This window comes from Spea bombifrons, chromosome 2 (genome assembly GCF_027358695.1).
Source record: "Spea bombifrons isolate aSpeBom1 chromosome 2, aSpeBom1.2.pri, whole genome shotgun sequence".
Taxonomy (NCBI): Eukaryota; Metazoa; Chordata; class Amphibia; order Anura; family Pelobatidae; genus Spea; species Spea bombifrons.
Genome location: NC_071088.1, coordinates 71,315,790 through 71,323,662, shown reverse-complemented (window position 1 = coordinate 71,323,662; position 7,873 = coordinate 71,315,790). Strand labels below are relative to the sequence as shown.

Sequence of the window (7,873 nt, the reverse complement as noted above, 5' to 3'; positions counted from 1 at the left end):
ATCCTCGTTAGTATAGTGGTGAGTATCCCCGCCTGTCACGCGGGAGACCGGGGTTCGATTCCCCGACGGGGAGGCCTTCCTTTAGCGCTTTTGCTTGCTCTGCTGGATTTCCACCTTTGCAAATGAAACCCCAATACCGATTGTAAGAGTAGAGTCATTACTCTGCGCTTTCCAGCGGAAGGAAGTTGGTACAAAACGTAGTGGCGAGGTAAGTCCTTTAGTTGATTCCCTTTTGATGACAATCCAAATTTTCAAGCAATTGTACTGGAAATAATAATGGCAAGGTCGCGAGTTCCATCCCGGTACAAGCCAGTCGCTTCTATTCTCTCCTTTCAGTACAGTCTTAAAAGGTGCGTGAGCTTTTGCAGTGTACAAACCTTGCACCACACACTCTTTATATCTGTCTAACGAAAGTCACTGATACAGGTTTTAGGGCTTTCGGGAGCAGGCGCACCCACCGCTAATCCTCGTTAGTATAGTGGTGAGTATCCCCGCCTGTCACGCGGGAGACCGGGGTTCGATTCCCCGACGGGGAGGCCTTCCTTTAGCGCTTTTGCTTGCTCTGCTGGATTTCCACCTTTGCAAATGAAACCCCAATACCGATTGTAAGAGTAGAGTCATTACTCTGCGCTTTCCAGCGGAAGGAAGTTGGTACAAAACGTAGTGGCGAGGTAAGTCCTTTAGTTGATTCCCTTTTGATGACAATCCAAATTTTCAAGCAATTGTACTGGAAATAATAATGGCAAGGTCGCGAGTTCCATCCCGGTACAAGCCAGTCGCTTCTATTCTCTCCTTTCAGTACAGTCTTAAAAGGTGCGTGAGCTTTTGCAGTGTACAAACCTTGCACCACACACTCTTTATATCTGTCTAACGAAAGTCACTGATACAGGTTTTAGGGCTTTCGGGAGCAGGCGCACCCACCGCTAGTCCTCGTTAGTATAGTGGTGAGTATCCCCGCCTGTCACGCGGGAGACCGGGGTTCGATTCCCCGACGGGGAGGCCTTCCTTTAGCGCTTTTGCTTGCTCTGCTGGATTTCCACCTTTGCAAATGAAACCCCAATACCGATTGTAAGAGTAGAGTCATTACTCTGCGCTTTCCAGCGGAAGGAAGTTGGTACAAAACGTAGTGGCGAGGTAAGTCCTTTAGTTGATTCCCTTTTGATGACAATCCAAATTTTCAAGCAATTGTACTGGAAATAATAATGGCAAGGTCGCGAGTTCCATCCCGGTACAAGCCAGTCGCTTCTATTCTCTCCTTTCAGTACAGTCTTAAAAGGTGCGTGAGCTTTTGCAGTGTACAAACCTTGCACCACACACTCTTTATATCTGTCTAACGAAAGTCACTGATACAGGTTTTAGGGCTTTCGGGAGCAGGCGCACCCACCGCTAATCCTCGTTAGTATAGTGGTGAGTATCCCCGCCTGTCACGCGGGAGACCGGGGTTCGATTCCCCGACGGGGAGGCCTTCCTTTAGCGCTTTTGCTTGCTCTGCTGGATTTCCACCTTTGCAAATGAAACCCCAATACCGATTGTAAGAGTAGAGTCATTACTCTGCGCTTTCCAGCGGAAGGAAGTTGGTACAAAACGTAGTGGCGAGGTAAGTCCTTTAGTTGATTCCCTTTTGATGACAATCCAAATTTTCAAGCAATTGTACTGGAAATAATAATGGCAAGGTCGCGAGTTCCATCCCGGTACAAGCCAGTCGCTTCTATTCTCTCCTTTCAGTACAGTCTTAAAAGGTGCGTGAGCTTTTGCAGTGTACAAACCTTGCACCACACACTCTTTATATCTGTCTAACGAAAGTCACTGATACAGGTTTTAGGGCTTTCGGGAGCAGGCGCACCCACCGCTAATCCTCGTTAGTATAGTGGTGAGTATCCCCGCCTGTCACGCGGGAGACCGGGGTTCGATTCCCCGACGGGGAGGCCTTCCTTTAGCGCTTTTGCTTGCTCTGCTGGATTTCCACCTTTGCAAATGAAACCCCAATACCGATTGTAAGAGTAGAGTCATTACTCTGCGCTTTCCAGCGGAAGGAAGTTGGTACAAAACGTAGTGGCGAGGTAAGTCCTTTAGTTGATTCCCTTTTGATGACAATCCAAATTTTCAAGCAATTGTACTGGAAATAATAATGGCAAGGTCGCGAGTTCCATCCCGGTACAAGCCAGTCGCTTCTATTCTCTCCTTTCAGTACAGTCTTAAAAGGTGCGTGAGCTTTTGCAGTGTACAAACCTTGCACCACACACTCTTTATATCTGTCTAACGAAAGTCACTGATACAGGTTTTAGGGCTTTCGGGAGCAGGCGCACCCACCGCTAATCCTCGTTAGTATAGTGGTGAGTATCCCCGCCTGTCACGCGGGAGACCGGGGTTCGATTCCCCGACGGGGAGGCCTTCCTTTAGCGCTTTTGCTTGCTCTGCTGGATTTCCACCTTTGCAAATGAAACCCCAATACCGATTGTAAGAGTAGAGTCATTACTCTGCGCTTTCCAGCGGAAGGAAGTTGGTACAAAACGTAGTGGCGAGGTAAGTCCTTTAGTTGATTCCCTTTTGATGACAATCCAAATTTTCAAGCAATTGTACTGGAAATAATAATGGCAAGGTCGCGAGTTCCATCCCGGTACAAGCCAGTCGCTTCTATTCTCTCCTTTCAGTACAGTCTTAAAAGGTGCGTGAGCTTTTGCAGTGTACAAACCTTGCACCACACACTCTTTATATCTGTCTAACGAAAGTCACTGATACAGGTTTTAGGGCTTTCGGGAGCAGGCGCACCCACCGCTAATCCTCGTTAGTATAGTGGTGAGTATCCCCGCCTGTCACGCGGGAGACCGGGGTTCGATTCCCCGACGGGGAGGCCTTCCTTTAGCGCTTTTGCTTGCTCTGCTGGATTTCCACCTTTGCAAATGAAACCCCAATACCGATTGTAAGAGTAGAGTCATTACTCTGCGCTTTCCAGCGGAAGGAAGTTGGTACAAAACGTAGTGGCGAGGTAAGTCCTTTAGTTGATTCCCTTTTGATGACAATCCAAATTTTCAAGCAATTGTACTGGAAATAATAATGGCAAGGTCGCGAGTTCCATCCCGGTACAAGCCAGTCGCTTCTATTCTCTCCTTTCAGTACAGTCTTAAAAGGTGCGTGAGCTTTTGCAGTGTACAAACCTTGCACCACACACTCTTTATATCTGTCTAACGAAAGTCACTGATACAGGTTTTAGGGCTTTCGGGAGCAGGCGCACCCACCGCTAATCCTCGTTAGTATAGTGGTGAGTATCCCCGCCTGTCACGCGGGAGACCGGGGTTCGATTCCCCTACGGGGAGGCCTTCCTTTAGCGCTTTTGCTTGCTCTGCTGGATTTCCACCTTTGCAAATGAAACCCCAATACCGATTGTAAGAGTAGAGTCATTACTCTGCGCTTTCCAGCGGAAGGAAGTTGGTACAAAACGTAGTGGCGAGGTAAGTCCTTTAGTTGATTCCCTTTTGATGACAATCCAAATTTTCAAGCAATTGTACTGGAAATAATAATGGCAAGGTCGCGAGTTCCATCCCGGTACAAGCCAGTCGCTTCTATTCTCTCCTTTCAGTACAGTCTTAAAAGGTGCGTGAGCTTTTGCAGTGTACAAACCTTGCACCACACACTCTTTATATCTGTCTAACGAAAGTCACTGATGCAGGTTTTAGGGCTTTCGGGAGCAGGCGCACCCACCGCTAATCCTCGTTAGTATAGTGGTGAGTATCCCCGCCTGTCACGCGGGAGACCGGGGCTCGATTCCCCGACGGGGAGGCCTTCCTTTAGCGCTTTTGCTTGCTCTGCTGGATTTCCACCTTTGCAAATGAAACCCCAATACCGATTGTAAGAGTAGAGTCATTACTCTGCGCTTTCCAGCGGAAGGAAGTTGGTACAAAACGTAGTGGCGAGGTAAGTCCTTTAGTTGATTCCCTTTTGATGACAATCCAAATTTTCAAGCAATTGTACTGGAAATAATAATGGCAAGGTCGCGAGTTCCATCCCGGTACAAGCCAGTCGCTTCTATTCTCTCCTTTCAGTACAGTCTTAAAAGGTGCGTGAGCTTTTGCAGTGTACAAACCTTGCACCACACACTCTTTATATCTGTCTAACGAAAGTCACTGATACAGGTTTTAGGGCTTTCGGGAGCAGGCGCACCCACCGCTAATCCTCGTTAGTATAGTGGTGAGTATCCCCGCCTGTCACGCGGGAGACCGGGGTTCGATTCCCCGACGGGGAGGCCATCCTTTAGCGCTTTTGCTTGCTCTGCTGGATTTCCACCTTTGCAAATGAAACCCCAATACCGATTGTAAGAGTAGAGTCATTACTCTGCGCTTTCCAGCGGAAGGAAGTTGGTACAAAACGTAGTGGCGAGGTAAGTCCTTTAGTTGATTCCCTTTTGATGACAATCCAAATTTTCAAGCAATTGTACTGGAAATAATAATGGCAAGGTCGCGAGTTCCATCCCGGTACAAGCCAGTCGCTTCTATTCTCTCCTTTCAGTACAGTCTTAAAAGGTGCGTGAGCTTTTGCAGTGTACAAACCTTGCACCACACACTCTTTATATCTGTCTAACGAAAGTCACTGATACAGGTTTTAGGGCTTTCGGGAGCAGGCGCACCCACCGCTAATCCTCGTTAGTATAGTGGTGAGTATCCCCGCCTGTCACGCGGGAGACCGGGGTTCGATTCCCCGACGGGGAGGCCTTCCTTTAGCGCTTTTGCTTGCTCTGCTGGATTTCCACCTTTGCAAATGAAACCCCAATACCGATTGTAAGAGTAGAGTCATTACTCTGCGCTTTCCAGCGGAAGGAAGTTGGTACAAAACGTAGTGGCGAGGTAAGTCCTTTAGTTGATTCCCTTTTGATGACAATCCAAATTTTCAAGCAATTGTACTGGAAATAATAATGGCAAGGTCGCGAGTTCCATCCCGGTACAAGCCAGTCGCTTCTATTCTCTCCTTTCAGTACAGTCTTAAAAGGTGCGTGAGCTTTTGCAGTGTACAAACCTTGCACCACACACTCTTTATATCTGTCTAACGAAAGTCACTGATACAGGTTTTAGGGCTTTCGGGAGCAGGCGCACCCACCGCTAATCCTCGTTAGTATAGTGGTGAGTATCCCCGCCTGTCACGCGGGAGACCGGGGTTCGATTCCCCGACGGGGAGGCCTTCCTTTAGCGCTTTTGCTTGCTCTGCTGGATTTCCACCTTTGCAAATGAAACCCCAATACCGATTGTAAGAGTAGAGTCATTACTCTGCGCTTTCCAGCGGAAGGAAGTTGGTACAAAACGTAGTGGCGAGGTAAGTCCTTTAGTTGATTCCCTTTTGATGACAATCCAAATTTTCAAGCAATTGTACTGGAAATAATAATGGCAAGGTCGCGAGTTCCATCCCGGTACAAGCCAGTCGCTTCTATTCTCTCCTTTCAGTACAGTCTTAAAAGGTGCGTGAGCTTTTGCAGTGTACAAACCTTGCACCACACACTCTTTATATCTGTCTAACGAAAGTCACTGATACAGGTTTTAGGGCTTTCGGGAGCAGGCGCACCCACCGCTAATCCTCGTTAGTATAGTGGTGAGTATCCCCGCCTGTCACGCGGGAGACCGGGGTTCGATTCCCCGACGGGGAGGCCTTCCTTTAGCGCTTTTGCTTGCTCTGCTGGATTTCCACCTTTGCAAATGAAACCCCAATACCGATTGTAAGAGTAGAGTCATTACTCTGCGCTTTCCAGCGGAAGGAAGTTGGTACAAAACGTAGTGGCGAGGTAAGTCCTTTAGTTGATTCCCTTTTGATGACAATCCAAATTTTCAAGCAATTGTACTGGAAATAATAATGGCAAGGTCGCGAGTTCCATCCCGGTACAAGCCAGTCGCTTCTATTCTCTCCTTTCAGTACAGTCTTAAAAGGTGCGTGAGCTTTTGCAGTGTACAAACCTTGCACCACACACTCTTTATATCTGTCTAACGAAAGTCACTGATACAGGTTTTAGGGCTTTCGGGAGCAGGCGCACCCACCGCTAATCCTCGTTAGTATAGTGGTGAGTATCCCCGCCTGTCACGCGGGAGACCGGGGTTCGATTCCCCGACGGGGAGGCCTTCCTTTAGCGCTTTTGCTTGCTCTGCTGGATTTCCACCTTTGCAAATGAAACCCCAATACCGATTGTAAGAGTAGAGTCATTACTCTGCGCTTTCCAGCGGAAGGAAGTTGGTACAAAACGTAGTGGCGAGGTAAGTCCTTTAGTTGATTCCCTTTTGATGACAATCCAAATTTTCAAGCAATTGTACTGGAAATAATAATGGCAAGGTCGCGAGTTCCATCCCGGTACAAGCCAGTCGCTTCTATTCTCTCCTTTCAGTACAGTCTTAAAAGGTGCGTGAGCTTTTGCAGTGTACAAACCTTGCACCACACACTCTTTATATCTGTCTAACGAAAGTCACTGATACAGGTTTTAGGGCTTTCGGGAGCAGGCGCACCCACCGCTAATCCTCGTTAGTATAGTGGTGAGTATCCCCGCCTGTCACGCGGGAGACCGGGGTTCGATTCCCCGACGGGGAGGCCATCCTTTAGCGCTTTTGCTTGCTCTGCTGGATTTCCACCTTTGCAAATGAAACCCCAATACCGATTGTAAGAGTAGAGTCATTACTCTGCGCTTTCCAGCGGAAGGAAGTTGGTACAAAACGTAGTGGCGAGGTAAGTCCTTTAGTTGATTCCCTTTTGATGACAATCCAAATTTTCAAGCAATTGTACTGGAAATAATAATGGCAAGGTCGCGAGTTCCATCCCGGTACAAGCCAGTCGCTTCTATTCTCTCCTTTCAGTACAGTCTTAAAAGGTGCGTGAGCTTTTGCAGTGTACAAACCTTGCACCACACACTCTTTATATCTGTCTAACGAAAGTCACTGATACAGGTTTTAGGGCTTTCGGGAGCAGGCGCACCCACCGCTAATCCTCGTTAGTATAGTGGTGAGTATCCCCGCCTGTCACGCGGGAGACCGGGGTTCGATTCCCCGACGGGGAGGCCTTCCTTTAGCGCTTTTGCTTGCTCTGCTGGATTTCCACCTTTGCAAATGAAACCCCAATACCGATTGTAAGAGTAGAGTCATTACTCTGCGCTTTCCAGCGGAAGGAAGTTGGTACAAAACGTAGTGGCGAGGTAAGTCCTTTAGTTGATTCCCTTTTGATGACAATCCAAATTTTCAAGCAATTGTACTGGAAATAATAATGGCAAGGTCGCGAGTTCCATCCCGGTACAAGCCAGTCGCTTCTATTCTCTCCTTTCAGTACAGTCTTAAAAGGTGCGTGAGCTTTTGCAGTGTACAAACCTTGCACCACACACTCTTTATATCTGTCTAACGAAAGTCACTGATACAGGTTTTAGGGCTTTCGGGAGCAGGCGCACCCACCGCTAATCCTCGTTAGTATAGTGGTGAGTATCCCCGCCTGTCACGCGGGAGACCGGGGTTCGATTCCCCGACGGGGAGGCCTACCTTTAGCGCTTTTGGTTGCTCTGCTGGATTTCCACCTTTGCAAATGAAACCCCAATACCGATTGTAAGAGTAGAGTCATTACTCTGCGCTTTCCAGCTTAAGGAAGTTGGTACAAAACGTAGTGGCGAGGTAAGTCCTTTAGTTGATTCCCTTTTGATGACAATCCAAATTTTCAAGCAATTGTACTGGAAATAATAATGGCAAGGTCGCGAGTTCCATCCCGGTACAAGCCAGTCGCTTCTATTCTCTCCTTTCAGTACAGTCTTAAAAGGTGCGTGAGCTTTTGCAGTGTACAAACCTTGCACCACACACTCTTTATATCTGTCTAACGAAAGTCACTGATACAGGTTTTAGGGCTTTCGGGAGCAGGCGCACCCACTGCTAAT

General features: G+C 47.9%; 15 non-coding genes across 15 annotated transcripts; all 15 read left to right on the top strand.

Annotated features, from left to right (window-relative positions):
• Window position 1: 1 nt before the first annotated feature.
• TRNAD-GUC (transfer RNA aspartic acid (anticodon GUC)) lies at window positions 2-73 on the top strand. Its single transcript has one exon. It is a non-coding gene; the product is annotated as a tRNA-Asp (tRNA).
• Window positions 74-464: 391 nt separating this feature from the next.
• TRNAD-GUC (transfer RNA aspartic acid (anticodon GUC)) lies at window positions 465-536 on the top strand. Its single transcript has one exon. It is a non-coding gene; the product is annotated as a tRNA-Asp (tRNA).
• A 391-nt stretch (window positions 537-927) lies between these two features.
• Window positions 928-999, top strand: TRNAD-GUC (transfer RNA aspartic acid (anticodon GUC)). The gene has a single exon. It is a non-coding gene; the product is annotated as a tRNA-Asp (tRNA).
• A 391-nt stretch (window positions 1,000-1,390) lies between these two features.
• Window positions 1,391-1,462, top strand: TRNAD-GUC (transfer RNA aspartic acid (anticodon GUC)). Its single transcript has one exon. It is a non-coding gene; the product is annotated as a tRNA-Asp (tRNA).
• A 391-nt stretch (window positions 1,463-1,853) lies between these two features.
• TRNAD-GUC (transfer RNA aspartic acid (anticodon GUC)) lies at window positions 1,854-1,925 on the top strand. Its single transcript has one exon. It is a non-coding gene; the product is annotated as a tRNA-Asp (tRNA).
• A 391-nt stretch (window positions 1,926-2,316) lies between these two features.
• TRNAD-GUC (transfer RNA aspartic acid (anticodon GUC)) lies at window positions 2,317-2,388 on the top strand. The gene has a single exon. It is a non-coding gene; the product is annotated as a tRNA-Asp (tRNA).
• A 391-nt stretch (window positions 2,389-2,779) lies between these two features.
• TRNAD-GUC (transfer RNA aspartic acid (anticodon GUC)) lies at window positions 2,780-2,851 on the top strand. Its single transcript has one exon. It is a non-coding gene; the product is annotated as a tRNA-Asp (tRNA).
• Window positions 2,852-4,168: 1,317 nt separating this feature from the next.
• Window positions 4,169-4,240, top strand: TRNAD-GUC (transfer RNA aspartic acid (anticodon GUC)). Its single transcript has one exon. It is a non-coding gene; the product is annotated as a tRNA-Asp (tRNA).
• Window positions 4,241-4,631: 391 nt separating this feature from the next.
• Window positions 4,632-4,703, top strand: TRNAD-GUC (transfer RNA aspartic acid (anticodon GUC)). The gene has a single exon. It is a non-coding gene; the product is annotated as a tRNA-Asp (tRNA).
• Window positions 4,704-5,094: 391 nt separating this feature from the next.
• On the top strand, window positions 5,095-5,166 carry TRNAD-GUC (transfer RNA aspartic acid (anticodon GUC)). Its single transcript has one exon. It is a non-coding gene; the product is annotated as a tRNA-Asp (tRNA).
• A 391-nt stretch (window positions 5,167-5,557) lies between these two features.
• TRNAD-GUC (transfer RNA aspartic acid (anticodon GUC)) lies at window positions 5,558-5,629 on the top strand. The gene has a single exon. It is a non-coding gene; the product is annotated as a tRNA-Asp (tRNA).
• A 391-nt stretch (window positions 5,630-6,020) lies between these two features.
• TRNAD-GUC (transfer RNA aspartic acid (anticodon GUC)) lies at window positions 6,021-6,092 on the top strand. Its single transcript has one exon. It is a non-coding gene; the product is annotated as a tRNA-Asp (tRNA).
• A 391-nt stretch (window positions 6,093-6,483) lies between these two features.
• Window positions 6,484-6,555, top strand: TRNAD-GUC (transfer RNA aspartic acid (anticodon GUC)). Its single transcript has one exon. It is a non-coding gene; the product is annotated as a tRNA-Asp (tRNA).
• A 391-nt stretch (window positions 6,556-6,946) lies between these two features.
• TRNAD-GUC (transfer RNA aspartic acid (anticodon GUC)) lies at window positions 6,947-7,018 on the top strand. Its single transcript has one exon. It is a non-coding gene; the product is annotated as a tRNA-Asp (tRNA).
• A 391-nt stretch (window positions 7,019-7,409) lies between these two features.
• Window positions 7,410-7,481, top strand: TRNAD-GUC (transfer RNA aspartic acid (anticodon GUC)). Its single transcript has one exon. It is a non-coding gene; the product is annotated as a tRNA-Asp (tRNA).
• The last annotated feature ends 392 nt before the right edge of the window (window positions 7,482-7,873 follow it).